This window comes from Salvelinus namaycush, chromosome 7 (genome assembly GCF_016432855.1).
Source record: "Salvelinus namaycush isolate Seneca chromosome 7, SaNama_1.0, whole genome shotgun sequence".
Taxonomy (NCBI): domain Eukaryota; kingdom Metazoa; phylum Chordata; class Actinopteri; order Salmoniformes; family Salmonidae; genus Salvelinus; species Salvelinus namaycush.
The window spans coordinates 59,605,187-59,625,551 of NC_052313.1; the positions used below are offsets into that span (position 1 = coordinate 59,605,187).

Here is a 20,365-nt window from a genome sequence, read left to right on the forward strand (position 1 = left end):
AAAAACTATCCTATACCATGAATATGTTATCAGACTGTCATCTGATGGTTTTTTTTATAGGTTATTGGCTATCAATATCTTAGTTGAGCCGAATTGGTGATAGCACCTGAAGGAGTAAGAAACTGATGGAGTTAGAATAGTGGTGTATTTTGCTAACGTGTTTAGCTAATAGATTTACATATTTTGTCTTCCCTGTAAAACATTTTAAAAATCTGAAATGGTGGCTTTATTCACAAGATCTGTATCTTTCATCTGGTGTCTTGGACTTGTGATTTAATGATATTTAGATGCTACTATCTACTTGTGAAGCTATGCTAGCTATGCTAATCAGTGTGTGGGGGGTGGGGGGTGATCCCGGATACGGGGTTGAGGTTCGGTAAAAGTTAATGTAATGTATGCTGAGAAAACATAGGAACAATAATTACATTAACAGGAAGTAGAGATGATGTCATCTAGTGTATTTGTTGCTTCTGTGCAATACAACATGCCAATGATTACATTAAGTTAATGTACATGACTACATTAGCTGAGGTCATAATTACATTTGTTACATCTGGACATACTAATGACAGGAGTAAGCGGAGAGAGGATGGTAGCAAAAATGACCAACATATGAAACATGGAGTATACAAACATTAGCTATATTTGGATCAAAACAGACGGACAATTTTGGGCGAAATAAAGTCCATGATGGATGGACCTGATATAGCTGAAAATTCACCGTCCGTGGACGTCGCCACTGATGCCATGGCAAAGCCACGGTGAAATTCCCCTTTAACCTGTAGTTGTTGCCTTTTTTCAATGCAGGATTCTACATGCAGGAGTTAGTCCGTAGCGTGGTGTCTGGTTTGGGGTAGGGAAATATGGCGAAGCGAAAGTGCTGTTCGAGTCTGATGGCTCCAAGTTGAGTGAAGTTGGTAAGAATTGAATGGAAGACGGAGACAACGAAAAATGGAGCAAACAGACCAAAAGTTGTAAATGAACATCGGTTTCTTATGGAGCGCGATTCATCAACAATTATGTATTGTTAGGAGATCATCTGAGGTCAGGAAGATGGTAAAGGAGGCATTAGGAAAGGTAGAGTCAGTCAGAGTGACCAGTAGTGGTTTTGGTTTGATGCGTCTCAGAAGAGCTGAAGGAGAGAGCATTGTTTTTCGGAGCAGGGCACCGATAAAATGTGTTATATCTGGAGTTTCGTTGGAAGAGTGAAGAGTGTCTGCCTACTCATGTGATGCTGCGATATGTAAGATACGCAGTGAGAGCGATTGTGAATAAACCACTGCAGTTATGAAATTGATAAAAGAATGGCCATGTTTCAAAGTGTGTGCCCACTGAATATTTTTGGTATTTATTAGGATCCCCATTAACCACTGCAAAAGTATCAGAATTGTTCACTTCTCTCATTGACTTCTCAAACCCCGGCTTGGTCCGCTTCACAAGTTCTCTGAAGTCTCGCGTTGTTTGCGTCTCTGGGTTTAGAAACTGGTAGTGGGGGAACAGGAAGTTCCGCGCGGGCGCACATCATTCTTCACAATAAAGGATACGCCAGAATTGTGCAGTCGAGATGACAACTTCTGTGTCCGTTTCAAATGTATTACTACTGGTATGTAATAGCACGTTTTAATATCGAAAGAACATGTCATAACATGCTAGGTAACAAATACGTCAAGTTATCACGTTTGGTAAAAAAAAAATGGTCCAAACCGCGTGAGTGAACGTGATCACTTTATTTTTTATTTTTACAAGTGACATAGATACTCTGGGTTAGTCTGAGTGGATGTATATCATTTCGTCAAGGTAATTTCATAAAGGATAAAATAATTTGAGATTTCTGGGTTCGTTTTACATGTCGTTGTTGGTTTTGTGTAACGTTAAAATTCACGAGCTGGTAAAATGGCGGCTCCCACTCGGTCTGCATCAACGGACTTCAGTCCAGGCAGTGAGGGTGCCGCAGAGAGAGACCATTTTACGGTTGCACTACCATTTTGGAGCTAAATGTAATGATTAGCAGTTTTCAACATGTGTACTAATATTGAAACATTCAGTTGTTTCTGTCTATCTATAAATGTTACTATGGTGTGAACGGAAATACTATTGGTTTTTGATTGAAATAATACAGTGAAGACAAGTTTATTCAGGAAAATAGTACATAGTGCTGCCTAAAACATACTGCAACCTTGTACTAAATGTTTTTTTGAGTCATTTATGTGAATTCAGAAATCTACTATAGATTAAGTTCTGTAGCCTAATTTAAAGTGTATACTTTGTCTAATGTGAATGAATTCATGTTTTGTTGTCAATGCTTAGCTATCAGATCTATTGAAATTAGATCAGTGCTTGAATTGGGCAGAAGCTCACCGGAGCTGAGTACCAGCACCTCAAATTTCTACTGCTTGAGCTCATGTTCCTCTTATAGAGAATAAAGAAAGTGCCAGAACTGTCAAGAGTAACTTTTGTATCCGTTTCTATTTATTACTACAGACCGACTCAGATTAAGCCTGAGGCTGGTAACATCAACAGTGAGGACAAACCCAACCTGCCTCTTATTGGGAATTTTCCAGTAAATGTGTGCACATTATACATCTTAGAGTAGTCAGCAGAATAAGTGCACTCTATATGTGTGTCTAGGTCATTAGGCACCATTAAACATGCACCTGTCTTGAGAGTGGGTGTGTCTGTTTATTTTTGTACCATTGCTATGAATGGAATCTATGCTCTAATGTGAAACCAAGCTAAAGTTAGTGCAAGGCAAAAAGATAAGGGTGGCTAAATGCCAGAGGGGATGAATCATTAACATAAAGAGGAGTCACTTATATGTGTGACGTAAGGAGGAAAACTATTAAAAAAAAAAAAAAAAAAAAGTGTATGCCAAGGCTGGAAAGACACTTGCTTCATGAACCAGCTCGGGTTCTATTACTTTGTAATAAAGTCTTTTTGAACTCACAGGCTCCGGTATTTCCACGACACTCTCCTTCCACACTGAGTCAAAACCTACAGTCACTGGGTCCTGATTGTGACAGTGGAGCCCATTTTGAACTGCAGGATCAAGAGATAGCATCAGTGAAGCTGGAGGACTGCAGTCAAACACTGGAACTGAATGCCAAAATTAAAACAGAAAATCTGTTTCTCATGGTAAGAGCACGTTCTAAGTTTGTGTGTGTTTTTCATTCCAACTTCCCACTGTGTATGAAAAGTTGCTGTAGAACTGTTTCATGATGAACTGTTTCAATGAGAAGGTAGATGTTATTTCATGCTACTGACTAGGGATACACAATATATCGGTGAACATATCAGATGTCTAGTTTAACGCTGATGTGCAAAACCGATGTCAAAGCTGATGTAAATACCTACCTATATAACGTAGGTACAGGACGTAATGAACTTGCGTAAAATTTTGCGACACAGCATTCCTATCCCTAGCCCACCATGTCTGCTGTGTGGATCGAGCATTTATTTGAAAGAGTAAGAACATTTCAGCTGAGACAACTCAAAGGCAAAATCCATTAAAGCCAAGAAATGGAATCCATTGCCCTTGACAATCAACCGTTCTCTGTCGTGGGTGATGTTGGCTTTCGCCGACTGGTCAAGTACCGGTACACACTAACGTAATCTCACCCCATTCCGTACAAATGTGCGCAACCGCAACATTCAAACGAGGCTGCAAAGAAAACTAATGGGACTGTACGGCATGACAGGTCACGATGTAACAGAGGGTCAGTTTTTTTCAGCTTTTCTCCAATACTATAAGGCCATTACCATGTCGATCAACGCTTAAATAGAAACGTAGTAGAAACGTAGTTCACACCCCAGATTTTGAAGTCAACACAGTCACAACACTGTGTTGACTTCAAAATCTGGGGTGTGAACTACGTTTCTATTTAAGCGTTGATCGACATGGTAATGGCTCTATAGTACTGGAGAAAAGCTGAAAAAACTGACCCTCTGTTACATCGTGACGTGTCATTCCGTAACGTACAGCACGCGTAAAGCAACTATTTCTGTCTTACAATCTCTCTCCAGCAGGTGTAGCACTTCTCTCGTCATTTAAAAACAAGAAATGGACAGTGACGGGGGTAAGGGGGGATACCTAGTCATTTTTTTGCGTCATCATTGCATGCGATCATCAATCTCGAAGCCGCTGTTTACTTCTAAGATCACTTTAGCACCGCCCTAAAAACCCTATTCAAATTCGACACAAACCTTCAAATTGTGCTTTACAATGGTATTGACATTACAGTTGATCTGGAAGTATTACGTTTTTGGGGCGCTAAAATAAGGGCAATTGTACGGACCAAGGCGATGTACGAGTTTATGTTAGCACCAATACAACCAGCCTGAAAACAATAGCTAGGTTGCCACTTGTTGTTCGCCTATTGAAATTGAACTTCAGTTCATGAAAATAAACAGTTAGCCAGCTACTTAACCCTGTTGCCCAAAGCTTCCGTTATAAGCAGCCAACTAGCTTCATCTGGCTAGTGACGCTCGACCGTACCGGGTTATGTGTTGTGAAGCTAGCCACAATAAGGATTAGCACAAAAGTGGAATTTGCTGTTTGTTTTCAAAATAAAAGTATGTCATTGACAGTGATGCAAATGAATACAAATAGTAGAATTATGCCCTACCTTTACTTTGAAGGCTAACTGCAAATTTCACTATTGTGGTTAATTTTTATTGTGGCTAGTTTCACATAGATGGGTCCGACCACCATTAATCAAATAAGAACTGTCTTATAAATTAGGGTTAATTTAGATGATGACACCTAGCTAAATAGTTAGCTACCTGACTATAGCTACTGAAACAGATAATGTCAGTTTGCGATGTTTTTGGGGAAGAACATTGTTTGCATCCATGAGTTAGCTAGCTTTTTTTATGACCAGCATCATAGCATACGTATTGATGAATCGTTGACATATGAAATTCGAGTGATTGTGTAATCAATGTGTAATAACTACGTAAAAAATTTATGGCCGCGTAAAATTATTATGTGACGGGCAGTCATATTCAGGTCCTGATTGGTCAACAAGCTTATTTTTTGACACGCAAAGACCCAAACGGCGTTCTATAGAAATCCTGGTTGAGAATGAAACGACTGAACAAATGATCAAGGAAACAGCACAGCAAGTAAGTGAGGAAATAGGTTTTGATTATGTTTTATTGGTAATGGGGACGTATGGAAATGCCAACAAAATAACTTTTTGGTGTGTTTCTGTAACCTTTTATTTAACTAGGCAAGTCAGTTAATAACAAATTCTAATTTACAATGATGGCCTACCCCGGCCAAACCCGGGCGACGCTAGGCCAGTTGTGCGCCGCCCAATCATGGCCGGATGTGATTCAGCCAGGATTTGAACCAGGGACTGTAGTGACGCCTCTTGCAATGAGATGCTGTGCCTTAGACTGCTGTGTCCATGTGTGTGTTTGTGTGTGTGTTAACTATTTAACTGTACTAAAATGCATAAAAGGCTGCAAAAAATGTCAATATCGGGTATCGGTAGCTGTTTGTTTTTTTTGTCAATGAAAATATCGGATATCGGTATGGGCCAAAAATGTCATATCGGTGCATCACTACTACTGACACTTGCATGGTTTGACACCAGTATTGTCAGCATTTGTTTTATTCACTTGGCTATCTGGAGTGTTCAGAGAGTAGACTAAAGAAGTGAAGGAGACAAACTGCCAGTGTTTTAAAGTTATATGAAATGAGTCTGTGTAGTTACTAACCCTTGTGATAGTGAGTGGAGGATGATATAGGTCATAATGTTCTTGACTTATGAGATACTTTTAGAATAGTTTTATTCCCCTTTTGCATTAGAGTGTTGGGCCAGTAACCGAAAGGTTGCTGGATTGAATCCCAGAGCTGACAAGGTAAAAATGTCATTCTGCCCCTGAGCAAGGCAGTTAAGCCACTGTTCCCGGGGCACCGAAGACGTGAATGTCGATTATGGCAGCCCCCTGCACCTCTCTGATTCAGAGGGGTTGGGTTAAATGTGGAAGACACATTTCAGTTGAAAGCATTCAGTTGTACAACTGACTAGTTATCCCCCTCTCCCATTCGGAAAGTATTTAGACCCCTTGACTTTTTCCACGTTTTGTTACGTTACAGCCTTATTCTAAAATGTATTAAATAAATAAGAGAGATATTTCTACTACTTGATTGTTGTCAACCTGTGGTAAATTCAATTGATTGGACATGATTTGGAAAGGCACACACCTGTCTATATAAGGTCCCACATTTGACAGTGCATGTCAGAGCAAAAACCAAGTCATGAGGTCGACGGAATTGTCCGTAGAGCTTCATGAAAGGAAAAATTCACGAACTGGTAAAATGGCGGTGCCCACTCGATCTGCATCAACAGACTTCAGTGCAGGCAGTGTGGGTGCAGCAGAGAGAGACAATTTTTACAGTTGCAGTACTATTTTGAAGCTAAATGTAATGATTATCGGTTCTCTACATCTGTAATAACATTCAGACACAATTGTCCGTAGAGCTCCATGAAAGGATTATGGCGAGGCACAGATCTGGGGGAGGGTGCCAAAACATTTCTGCAGTGTTTATTTTATTTATTTTTGAACCTTTATTTAACTAGGCAAATTGGTTAAGAACAAATTATTTTTTACAATGACGGCCTAACCCGGACTACACTGGGCCAATTGTGCGCCACTAGTTTCGGGATTAGTGGTATTGGGGTAAAGGTCATCTCAGAGATATAGTACAGTACTGAGCTCCAAAACCTTTGTATTTCAGCACATTCCCACAGGCAATGATACAAATCAACTTTTATTTGTCACATACACATGGTTAGCAGATGTTAATGCGAGTGTAGCGAAATGCTTGTGCTTCTAGTTCCGACAATGCAGTAATATCCAACGAGTAATCTAACCTAACAATTTCACAACAACTACCTTATACACACAAGTGTAAAGGAATGAAAGAATATGTACATAAAAATATATGAATGAGTGATGGTACAGAACGGCATAGGCAAGATACAGTAGATGGTATCGAGTACAGTATATACATATGAGATGAGTAATGTAGGGTATGTAAACATATAAAAGTGGCATTGTTTAAAGTGGCTAGTGACATGTATTACATCAAGATGGCAAGATGCAGTAGATGGTATAGAGTACAGTATATACATATGAGATGAGTAATGTAGGGTATGTAAACATTATATGAAGTGGCATTGTTTAAAGTGGCTAGTGATACATTTTTTACATCAATATTTTACATTATTTAAGTGGTTGGAGTTGAGTCAGTATGTTGGCAGCAGCCACTCAATGTTAGTGATGGCTTTTTAACCTTTCTAGCCCCGGCGTTCCGCTAGCGGAACTCCTCCCACATTCCACTGAAAAGGCAGAGCGCGAAATTCAAAAAATATTTTTTAGAAATATTTAACTTTCACACATTAACCTCTAACACCTCCCAAACCCGGATCCGGGAGCACCCCCCACCACCCCCCACTGACTAGCATAGCTAGCATAGCGTCACAAGTAAATAGTAGCATCTAAATATCATTAAATCACAAGTCCAAGACACCAAATGAAAGATACAGATCTTGTGAATAAAGCCATCATTTCTGATTTTTTAAATGTTTTACAGGGAAGACACAATATGTAAATCTATTAGCTAACCACGTTAGCAAAAGACACCATTTTTCTTACTCCACTATTTTTTCACTCCATCACCAGCTATCACCAATTCGACCAAATAAAGATATAAATAGCCACTAACCAAGAAAAAACTTCATCAGATGACAGTCTGATAACATATTTATTGTATAGCATAGGTTTTGTTAGAAAAATGTGCATATTTCAGGTATAAATCATAGTTTGCCATTGCAGCCACCATCACAAATCTCCCCAAAGCGACTAGAATTACTACAGAGAGCAACGTGTATTACCTAATTACTAATCATAAAACATTTCTTAAAAATACACAGCTCACAGCAATGGAAAGACACAGATCTTGTGAATTCAGACAATATTTCAGATTTTCTAAGTGTTTTACAGCGAAAACACAATAAATCGTTATATTAGCATACCACATGTGCAAACGTTACCCGAGCATTGATTCAAGGCAAAAAGAGCGATAGCATTATCACCACCAAAATGTATTAATTTTTTCACTAACCTTTTCAGAATTCTTCTGATGACACTCCTGTAACATCATATTACAACATACATATAGAGTTTGTTCGAAAATGTGCATATTTAGCCACAAAAAACCGTGGTTATACAATGAGAATAGTAGCAAAACTGGCCTGAAAATGTCGGGCGCCATATTGGACAGTGATCTAGTCTAATGAATAAATATTCATAAACTTGACAAAAAAATACAGGCTGGACAGCTATTGAAAGACAAATTAGTTCTTAATGCAATCGCTGAATTACATTTTTTAAATTATCCTTACTGTGCAATACCGGGTGCGCCAAAGCGAAGCTACCCCAAAGAAAATGGCGGAATATGCGTTTAACATTTTTCTACAGAACAACGATTTATCATCATAAATAGTTCTTACTATGAGCTGATCTTCCATCAGAATCTTGGGCAATGTATCCTTTCTCCGGTCTAATCGTCTTTTGGTCGAAAGATGTCCTCTTGTCCCGTCGAAATGGCCACTAACGTTCGGCATGTACTAGAAAAGTGCCCAGCTCTTGGAAGTGCGTCACAAAGAAATGCCAGAAAATCGCACTAAACGGATATAAATTGCTATAAAACGGTTTAAATTAACTACCTTATGATGTTTTTAACACCTATAACGAGTAAAAACATGACCGGCGATATATTACTGGCTAAACCAAAGCTTGGAAAGAGGCCAGTCCGACGTCCATCGTGCGTCGAGCGCATTGAAGAAAAGAAAGCTCCTTCCGCCTTTCTGTCTTTTATAAAGTCCCTGATTGCGCAATCGACTCCATTCAAATTGTCACCACTTACTGACATCTAGAGGAAGGCGTAGGCAGTGTTTGTAGCCCCATAGGATTCACAGGGACTTAAAAACTGAACTGGGAACAGGGACCAAGATTTCTGAAATCTCACTCCCTGGCAGGAAAAGTGCTGTAGAATGAGTTCTGTTCCACTCAGAGACATAATTCCAACGGTTATAGAAACTAGAGAGTGTTTTCTATCCAATAATAATAATAATATGCATATTGTACGAGCAAGAATTGAGTACTAGGCAGTTTAATCTGGAGACCAATTTATGCTAAGTCGAAACAGCACCCCCTATATTCGCAAGAAGTTAACAAGTCCAATACAGCTAATGAAAGATACACATCTTGTGAATCCAGCCAACATGTCAGATTTTTTAAATGTTTTACAGGGAAAACACAATATATATTTATGTTAGCTCACCAACAAATAGAAAAAAGCACAGACATTTTTCACAGCACAGGTAGCATGCACAAAATCAACCAAACTAACCTAGAACAAACCAAAGAAACCAAGAAACAACTTCATCAGATGACAGTCTTATAACATGTTATACAATAAATCTATGTTTTGTTCGAAAAATGTGCATATTTCAGGTATAAATCATAGTTTACATTGCGGCTACAATCAGAAATTGCACCGAAAGCAGCCAGAATAATTAGACACCAACGTGACATACCGAAATACTCATCATAAAACATTTCTGAAAAATACATGGTGTATAGCAAATGAAAGACAAAGATCTTGTGAATACAGCCAATATTTACGATTTTTTAAGTGTTTTACAGCGAAAACACAATATAGCATTATATTAGCTTACTACAATAGCCTACCACACTACCGCATTCATTCATCAAGGCACGTTAGCGATAGCAATAGGCACTTTAGCGTTAGCGAATAAACCAGCAAAAGATATTAAATTTCACTAACCTTCATAAACCTTCCTCAGATGACAGTCCTATAACATCAGGTTATACATACACTTATGTTTTGTTCGAAAAGTGCATATTTAGAGCTGAAATCCGTGGTTATACAATGTGCTAACGTAGCATATTTTTCCCAGAATGTGCGGATATTTCTATTAGACTCTCACCTATTCTGACCAAATAGCTATTCATAAACATTACAAAAAAATACATGTTGTATAGGAAACGATAGATCCATTAGTTCTTAATGCAATCGCAGTGTTAGAATTCTAAAAATATCTTCATTACGACATAAGACTTAGTTATGGCAAGGGAATAACCAAAACCTGAGCGCAAAGCTACTAGTACACAGTTCGACAGATATATGAAATAGCATCACAAAATGGTTCCTACTTTTGCTGATCTTCCATCAGAATGTTGTACAAGGGGTCCTTTGTCCAGAACCGTCGTTGTTTGGATTCAGAACGTCCTCTTTCCCTCTTGAATTAGCAAGCACACTGGCCATGCGGCGCTAACCTCTCCTTCGTGAACAAACGCAAACGACGCAACACGCCTAACGTCCCGAATAAATTTCAATAGTCTAATAAAACTATATTGAAAAAACATACTTTACGATGATATTGTGACATGTATCAAATAAAATCAAAGCCGGAGATAGTATTCACCCATAACGACAGCTTTCCAGTAGGCAATAACAGGTCCCATCACGCGCCTTGCAGAGAACAGAAAATGGGGGACACGTCGTTCCAAGAGGGTTTATTCAACCTCAGACCGAGATAATCAACTCCTTTCTCCTCTCACTTCTTCTTGACATCTAGGGGAAGGTGTATGACGTGCACGTATAGTCATACGTATCATGCCCATTTATAGGCAGACACTTGAACACAGCATCGATTTCAGACTTTCCACTTCCTGGTCAGAAAGTGTGCTGCCAAATGAGTTGTGTTTTACCCACAGACAAAATTCAAACGGTTTTAGAAACTAGAGTGTTTTCTATCCAATAGTAATAATAATATGCATATTGTACGAGCAAGAATTGAGTACGAGGCCGTTTAAATTGGGTACGATTTTCCCCCAAAGTGAAAACAGCGCCCTCTGGTCCTCATCAGGTTAACAGTCTGATGGCCTTGAGATAGAAGCTGTTTTTCAGTCTCTCGGTCCCTGCTTTGATGCACCTGTACTGACCTTCTGGATGATAGCTGGGTGAACAGGCAGTGGCTCGGGTGGTTGTTGTCCTTGATGATCTTTATGGCCTTCCTGTCACATCGGGTGGTGTAGGTGTGCTGGAGGGCAGGTAGTTTGCCCCCGGTGATGCGTTGTGCAGACCTCACTACCCTCTTGAGAGCCTTACGGTTATGGGCGGAGCAGTTGCCGTACCAGGCGGTGATACAGCCCGACAGGATGCTCTCGTTTGTGCATCTGTAAAAGTTTGTGAGTGCTTTTGGTGACAAGCCAAATTTGTTCAGCCTCCTGAGGTTGAAGAGGCGCTGCTGCGCCTTCTTTACCACGCTGTCTGTGTGGGTGGGCCAATTCAGTTTGTCCTGATGTTTACGCCGAGGAACTTAACTTTCTACCCTCTCCACTACTGTCCCGTCGATGTGATAGGGGGGTGCTCCCTCTGCTGTTTCCTGAAGTCAACGATCATCTCCTTTGTTTTGTTGACATTGAGTGTGAGGTTATTTTCCTGACACCACACTCCGAGGGCCCTCCTCCCTGTAGGCCGTCTCGTCGTTGTTGGTAATCAAGCCTGCCACTGTAGTGTCGTCTGTAAACTTGATGATTGAGTTGGAGGCGTGCATGGCCATGCAGTCGTGGGTGAACAGGGAGTACAGGAGTAGGCTCAGAACGCACCCTTGTGGGGCCCCAGTGTTGAGGATCAGCGGGGTGGAGATGTTGTTACCTACCCTCACCACCTGGGGGCGGCCCGTCAGGAAGTCCAGGACCCAGTTGCACAGGGCGGGGTCGAGACCTAGGGTCTCGAGCTTGATGACGAGTTTGGAGGGTACTATGGTGTTAATAAATGCTGAGCTGTAGTCGATGAACAGTATTCTCACATAGGTATTCCTCTTGTCCAGATGGGTTAGGGCAGTGTGCAGTGTGGTTGCGATTGCGTCGTCTGTGGACCTATTGGGGCGGTAAGCAAATTGGAGTGGGTCTAGGGTGTCAGGTAGGGTGGAGGTGATATGGTCCTTGACTAGTCTCTCAAAGCACTTCATGATGATGGAAGTGAGTGCTACGGGGCGGTAGTCGTTTTGCTCAGTTACCTGGGAACAGGAACAATGGTGGCCCTCTTGAAGCATGTGGGAACAGAAGACTGGGATAAGGATTGATTGAATATGTCCGTAAACACACCAGCCAGCTGGTCTGCGCATGCTCTGAGGAAGCGGCTGGGGATGCCGTCTGGGCCTACAGCCTTGCGAGGGTTAACACGTTTAAATGCTTTACTCACTTCGGCTGCAATGAAGGAGAGCCCGCAGGTTTTGGTAGCGGGCCGTGTCAGTGGCACTGTATTGTCCTCAAAGCGAGCAAAGAAGTTGTTTAGTCTGTCTGGGAGCAAGACATCCTGGTCCGCGACGGGGCTAGTTTTCTTTTTGTAATCTGTGATTGACTGTAGACCCTGCCACATAACTCTCGTGTCTGAGCCGTTGAATTGCGACTCTCCTTTGTCTCTATACTGAGTTTTCTACATGTGTACTAATATTCAGACACCTTCAGTTGCTTCTATCTTTATCTATAAATGTTACTATGGTGTGAACGGGAAACACAATTGGTTTTTGATTAAAATAATACAGTGAAGACAGGGTTAAAACTAAACTTGTACTAAATGTTTTTTTGCTATTTATGTGAATTTGGGAAATCTACTTCAGTTTAAGTGCACTTACTTTGTGTAGACTAATTTTAAAATGTGTACTTTGTGTAATATGAATTAATGAATGTTTTGTTGTCAATGCTTAGCTACCTGATCCATTGAAATGAGATCAGTGCTTGACTTGGACAGGAGCTCACTGGAGCTGAGAACCGGCACTTCAAATGTCTACTGTTTGAGCTCATGTTCCTGTCAAGGCTTTGGGTAACTGGGGAAAAGGAGTCAGGCGCAGGAGAGTTGAGATGCGTGGACAAGGTATTTAATACACGAAAAAACACCAAAAACACCAACGGTCCGTGAAATATACCGGTACAATGAATAAACGGGGTTCATACAAAGCTCGGCAATAAAATACCAGCCGTCAGATACAGTCATCAACATAGAACAAACACGCACACATACATGTGTGAAACAGCGGGTTAAATACTGAATCTGTAATGGGGGAATTGAAACCAGGTGTGAAAAAACCAAAGACAAAACAAATGGAAAATGAAAAGTGGATCGGCGATGGATAGAATACCGGTGACGTCGACCGCCGAGCGCCGCCCGAACAAGGAGAAGGACCGACTTCGGCGGAAGTCATGACAGTACCCCCCCTTGAGCCGCGCGCTGTCACCGGCCTCGGGGACGATCCGGAGGACGAGGCGTAGGGCGACCCGGATGGAGACGGTGGAACTCCTGCAGCATCGACGGGTCCAATACGTCCTCCACCCAGCATCTCTCCTCTGGACCGTACCCCTTCCACTCCACGAGGTACTGAAGGCCCCTCGCTTGACGCCTCGAGTCCAGTATGGCTCGAACTGCATACACCGGGGCCCCCTCGATGTCCAAAGGGGGCGGAGGAACCTCCCACACCTCAGACTCCTGGAGTGGACCAGCCACCACCGGCCTGAGGAGAGACACATGGAACGAGGGGTTAATATGGTAATCGGGGGGAAGCTGTAACCTGTAACAAACCTTGTTCAGTCTCCTCAGGACTTTGAATGGCCCCACAAACCGCGGGCCCAGCTTCCGGCAGGGCAGGTGGAGGGGCAGGTGGAGGGTCGAGAGGGGCATGTGGAGGACGCTTCACTGCCGTGGCGGTCTGCGCCAGTCTTCTGACGCCTCCCGGCCCACTGCACATGAGCGGCGTCCCATGTCTCCTCCGAGCGCCTAAACCAGTCGTCCACCGCAGGAGCCTCGATCTGGCTCTGATGCCAAGGTGCCAGAACCGGCTGGTACCCCAGTACGCACTGGAAGGGGGAGAGGTTAGTGGATGAGTGGCGGAGCGAGTTTTGGGCCGTCTCTGCCCAAGGTATGAACGCCGCCCACTCCCCCGGCCGGTCCTGGCAATAGGACCGCAGAAACCTACCCACATCCTGGTTCACTCTCTCCACCTGCCCGTTACTCTCGGGGTGAAAACCTGAGGTAAGGCTGACCGAGACCCCCAGACGTTCCATGAACGCCCTCCAGACCCTTGATGTGAACTGGGGACCTCGATCAGATACTATGTCCTCAGGCACCCCGTGGTGCCGGAAGACGTGTGTGAACAGGGCCTCCGCAGTCTGTAGGGCCGTAGGGAGACCGGGCAAAGGGAGGAGACGGCAGGACTTAGAAAACCGATCCACCAGGGCCAGGATCGTGGTGTTCCCCTGTGAGGGAGGAAGATCCGTTAGGAAGTCCACCGACAGGTGTGACCACGGCCGTTGTGGAATGGGTAAGGGTTGTAACTTCCCTCTGGGCAGGTGCCTAGGAGCCTTGCACTGGGCGCACACCGAGCAGGAGGAAGCATAAACCCTCACGTCCTTAGCCAAGGTGGACCACCAGTACTTCCCACTGAGACAACGCACTGTCCGGCCGATACCCGGATGACCAGAGGAGGGTGACGTGTGGGCCCAATAGATCAAACGGTCGCGGACAGCAGACGGAACGTACAGATGCCCAGCTGGACACTGGGGGGAGTGGGCTCTGCACGTAACGCCCGCTCGATGTCCGCGTCCAGCTCCCATACTACCGGTGCCACCAGGCAAGAGGCCGCGAGTATGGGAGTGTTATCCATGGACCGCTCCTCCGTGTCATACATCCGGGACAGTGCGTCTGCCTTAGCGTTCTGGGAACCTGGTCTGTAGGACAGGGTGAAAACAAAACGGGTAAAGAACATGGCCCACCTTGCCTGGCGAGGGTTCAGTCTCCTCGCCGCCCGGATGTACTCCAGATTGCGGTGGTCAGTCCAGATGAGAAAAGGGTGTTTAGCCCCCTCAAGCCAATGTCTCCACGCCTTCAAGGTCTTGACGACAGCCAACAGCTTCCTGTCCCCCACGTCGCTCCGCTGGGCTGAGCTTCTTCGAAAAGAAGGCACAGGGGCGGCGCTTTGGTGGCGTTCCTGAGAGCTGAGAGAGCACGGGTCCTAACCCAGCCTTGGACCCGCGTCCACCTCCACTATGAACGCCAAAGAGGGATCCGGATGAGCCAGCACGGGAGCCGAGGTAAACAGAGCCCTCAGGTGACCAAAAGCCCTGTCCGCCTCAGCCGACCACTGCAAACGCACCGGTCCCCCCTTCAGCAGTGAGGTAATGGGAGCTGCTACCTGACCAAAGCCACGGATGAACCTCCGGTAGTAGTTGGCAAACCCTAGAAACCGCTGCACTTTCTTTACCGTGGTGGGAGTCGGCCAATTACGCACAGCTGAAATGCGGTCACTCTCCATCTCCACCCCTGATGTGGAAATGCGATACCCTAGGAAGGAGACGGCCTGCTGGAAGAACAGGCATTTCTCAGCCTTGACGTTCCGTTCATGCTCCAATAGTCGTCCAAGTACCCTGCGCACCAAGGACACATACTCGCCGCATGTAGCGGAGTATATCAGAATGTCATCGATATACACCACTACACCCTGCCCGTGCAGGTTCCTCGTCTACAAAGGATTGGAAGACTGATGGAGCATTCATCAACCCGTATGGCATGACAAGGTACTCATAATGGCCTGATGTGGTACTAAACGCCATCTTCCACTCTTCTCCCTCCCGGATACGCACCAGGTTGTAAGCGCTCCTGAGATCCAATTTTGTGAAGAAGTGTGCCCCGTGCATTGACTCGATCGCACTGGCTATGAGAGGCAGCGGGTAACTACCTCGCAGTGATTTGGTTAATGCCTCGATAGTCAATACACGGGCGCAGACCTCTATCCTTCTTCTTCACAAAAAATAAAGTCGAGGAGGCAGGTGAAGTGGAGGGCCGAATGTACCCCTGCCCCAGAGATTCGGAAACATTTGTTTCCATAGCCGCCGTCTCCTCTTGCGACAGGGGATACACGTGACTCCTGGGAAGTGCTGCGTCTACCAGGAGATTTATCGCACAATTCCAATGCTTTGGGTGAGCCTGGTGCCGACTCACCTGGGGTGAAACGAGAGTGCCCTGCCTGCTGCCTCGACTCCCAGAGGAACCTCCCCAGCACCTACCGGCAGTTTGACCTCTCCGGCCACAGATGGTGCATGGAATGGCCCCGCCTCAGGTCGCCCTAAGTGCAGCACCTCCCAGCTCCATGGGCGTCGGAGCGGTGGTGATGGGGGATGGAATTGACAGACCCCGATCTGGATGTCCGCGGGTAGCCAGCACGTTATCCAGCCGGATGGACAGGTCCACCAGCTGGTTGAATGTGAGAGTGGTGTCCCTGCAGGCCAACTCCCGACGGACGTCCTCGCGCAAACTGCACCGGTAGTGATCGATCAGGGCCCTGTCGTTCCATCACGAACTCCTGTGCGCTCCTCGTCCCCTGCCTCAGGTGTACGAGACGTTCATGTGAAATCCCGAAGTGGAGGCCCACTCCAGGGCCTTCCCTGAGAGGCAGGAGACGAGGGCGGCCACGCTCTCACAGCCTGAGGGAGCCAGGTGGACGGTTGCCAGGTAGAGCTCTAGCTGGAGCAAGAACCCCTGACATCCCGCCGCCGTACCATCATACTCCCTCGGGAGGGCGAGCCGAATCCCACTGGGACCAGGTGAAGGAGGGGTGATTATAGGTGAAACTGGTGGTGCTGGTGGAGACGCTGGAGGAACTCCTCCTCTCTTCCATCGCTCCATGGTTTGCAGCACGCGGTCCATGGCGCTGCCGAGATGCTGGAGAATTTTAGAGTGCTGCTGGACTCGCTCCTCGACCCCTACTGCAGGGGCACCTGCTCCTGCTGACTCCATTTGAGGTGTGTGTTTCTGTCAAGGCTTTGGGTAACTGGTGAAAAGGAGTCAGGCGCAGGAGTGTTGAGATGCGTGGACAAGGTATTTAAAAAAAAAAAAAAAAAAAAAAAACACCAGTATAGAAACAATAGAATGGAGCGTTGTGTGAAATATACCGGTACCACGAATAAACAGGCGTAGATACAAAGCCCAGCAACAAAATACCAGCCGTCAGATATAGCCATCAACATAGAACAAACACGCACACATACATGTGGGAAACAGAGGTTAAATACTGAACATGTAATGGATCGGCGATGGCTAGAAGACCGGTGACGTCGACCGCCGAGCGCCGCCCGAACAAGGAGAGGGACCGACTTCGGCGGAAGTCTTGACAGTTCCTCTTATAGAATATTAGCTCAACAGTATTGTGGAGCTCCTGTGCCTAAATATAAACAGTACCGGCACCTATTTCAGTCCAAGTCAAGCACTGAATTAGATAATTGAACATATAACATATTTTTAGAGAATAAAGAAAGTGCCAGAACTGTCAAGACAATAACTTTTTGTGTCTGTTTCTCATTGTTACTACAGGACTAGAATTAAGTCTGAGGCCGGTAACATCAACAGTAACGACAAACCCAGCCTGCCTCTCTCCTTCCACACTGAGTCCAAACCCACAGTCACTGGGTCCTGATTGTGACAGTGGGGCCCAGTTTGCACTGCAGGATCCAGAGATGGCATCTGTGAAGCTGGAAGACTGCAGTCAAACACTGGAGCTGAATGTCAACATTAAAGATGAAGAAGAGGAGGAGAAGATTGGGAAATCTGTTAATCATGGTAAGAGCAGGTTCTATCTAACTAAGTTTGTTGTTCATTCCAACTTCCCACTGTGCATGAAAAGTTGCAGTAGAACTGTTTCAATGAGAAGGTAGATGTTATTTCATGCTACTGACACTTGCATGGTTTGACACCAGTATTGCCAGCATTTGTTTTATTAACTGAGCTATCTGGAGTGATCAGAGAGTAGACTAAAGAAGTGAAGTAGACAAACTGCCAGTGTTTTAAAGTTCTATGAAGTGAGTCTGTGTAGTTACTAACCCTTGTGATCGTGAGTGGAGGATGACACGCCCCTTTTTAGCTTTCATCTCTTACCCACTTTTAGATTAGTTTTATTCCCCTGTATTGTACAGCCTACTGATATGAATACATATGTCACCCGGTACAGACAGAAGAGGACCGGCCACCCCTTTGAGCCTGGTTCCTCTCTGTTTCTTCCAAGGTTCCTGCTTTCTAGGGAGTTTTTCGTGGCCACTGTGCTTCTACACCTGCATTGCTTGCTCTTTGGGGATTTTGGGTTGGTTTCTGTAAAGGACTTTGTTACAACTTTTGTAAAAAGAGCTTCATAAAATACATTTGATTGACATGTATATCACACCAATTGACTGGTTGTTCTGATATTGTTCACACAGGAGACCATGTTGAGACATTCTCTACATCCAGAGAGCATCAGCAGGAAGATCACAGAGCAAAGAGGTCTCACCACTGCCCACATTGTGAGGAGATTTTCCCATTTCTATCAAAGCTAAAAATACACCTAAAAATACACACAGGAGAAAAGCTTTACTCCTGCTCTGAATGTGGAAAATGCTTCAAAACATCAACTGCGCTAAAAGTTCATCTTGGAACACACAGAGGAGAGAAGCGTTTCTCCCGCTCTGACTGTGGAAAGAGTTTCTCTCATCGGGACACCTTAAAACGACATGAACGTACACACAAAGGAGAGAAGCCTTACTCCTGCTCTGACTGTGGAAAGAGTTTTACTCGACCAAGCCACCTAAAACAACATGAACATATACACACAGGAGAGAAGCCTTACTCCTGCTCTGACTGCGGGGCGAGTTTCTCTCGCCGGAACACCTTAAATCGTCATGAACATATACACACAGGAGAGAAGCCTTACTCCTGCTCTGACTGTGGGGTGAGTTTCTCTCGACTGGGCACCTTAAAAAAACATGAACGTACACACAAAGGAGGGAAGCCTTACTCCTGCTCTGACTGTGGAAAGAGTTTCTCTCAACTGGGTACCTTAAAACAACATGGACGTACACACAAAGGAGAGAAGCCTTACTCCTGCTCTGACTGTGGAAAGAGTTTCTCTCGACCAAGCCACCTAAAACAACATGAACGTATACACACAGGAGAAAAGCTTTACTCCTGCTCTGAATGTGGAAAATGCTTCAAAACATCAACTGACCTAAAAGCTCATCAGAGAACACACACAGGAGAGAAGCCTTACTCCTGCTCTGACTGCGGGGCGAGTTTCTCTCATCGGAACACCTTAAAACGTCATGAACATATACACACAGGAGAGAAGCCTTACTCCTGCTCTGACTGTGGAAGGAGTTTCTCTCAACTGTGCCACCTAAAAATACATGAACGTTTACACACAGGAGAGAAGCCTTACTTCTGCTCTGACTGTGGAAAGAATTTCTCTCAACGGGGCACCTTAAAACACCATGAACGTATACACAAAGGAGAGAAGCCTTACTCCTGCTCTGACTGTGGGGCGAGTTTCTCTCGACTGGGCACCTTAAAAAAACATGAACGTATACACACAGGAGAGAAGCCTTACTTCTGCTCTGACTGTGGAAAGAGTTTCTCTCAACTGGGTACCTTAAAACAACATGAACGTATACACACAGGAGAGAAGCCTTACTCCTGCTCTGACTGTGGTAAGAGTTTCTCTCGACCGTGCACCTTACAAAAACATAAACGTATACACACAGGAGAGAAGCCTTACTCCTGCTATGACTGTGGGGCGAGTTTCTCTCGTCCGGACACCTTAAAACAACATGATTGTATACACACAGGAGAGAAGCCTTACTCCTGCTCTGACTGTGTAAAATGCTTCAAAACATCAACTGACCTAAAAGTTCATCAGAGAACACACACAGGAGAGAAGCCTTACTCCTGCTCTGACTGTGGAAAGAGTTTCTCTCACCTGGGCACCTTAAAACAACATGAACGTATACACAAAAGAGAGAAGCCTTACTCCTTTTCTGACTGTGGGGCAAGTTTCTCTCTTCCAGACACCTTAAAATGATCTGAACATATACACACACTGGAGAGAAGACGTACTCCTGCTCTGACTGTGGAAAGAGTTTCTCTTGAGTGTGCCATTTAAAAAGACACTAAGGGAAACACAAGAGAGGAGCCTTACCACTGATCTGACTGTAGAAAATGTTAAAACACCAGCTGAGCTTAAAGGTCATTAGAGAAAAGACAAAGGAGAGAAGCCTTACTTCTGCTCTCAATATGGCAAGAGTTTTTCCCAATTGGGCAATGTAAAAACACACCAACGGATACACACTTGAGAGTGCAGTGATAAGGCTTCTGACTGTGGTAAGAGATTCTACAGATTGGGCCATTTAAAAAGACATCAATGTATACATAAAGGAGAGAAGCCTCATCAGTTCTCTCAGACCAGCTAAG

The 20,365-nt window shown here is 44.5% G+C and overlaps 1 long non-coding RNA gene and 1 pseudogene across 1 annotated transcript; both read left to right on the forward strand.

Moving 5' to 3' along the window:
• The first annotated feature begins 396 nt into the window (after positions 1-396).
• On the forward strand, positions 397-17,515 carry LOC120051547. The gene is made up of 3 exons (XR_005477282.1): positions 397-1,603; positions 2,947-3,132; positions 17,465-17,515. It is a non-coding gene; the product is annotated as an uncharacterized LOC120051547 (long non-coding RNA).
• Positions 17,516-18,072: 557 nt separating this feature from the next.
• Positions 18,073-19,971, forward strand: LOC120050882 (annotated as a pseudogene).
• The last annotated feature ends 394 nt before the right edge of the window (positions 19,972-20,365 follow it).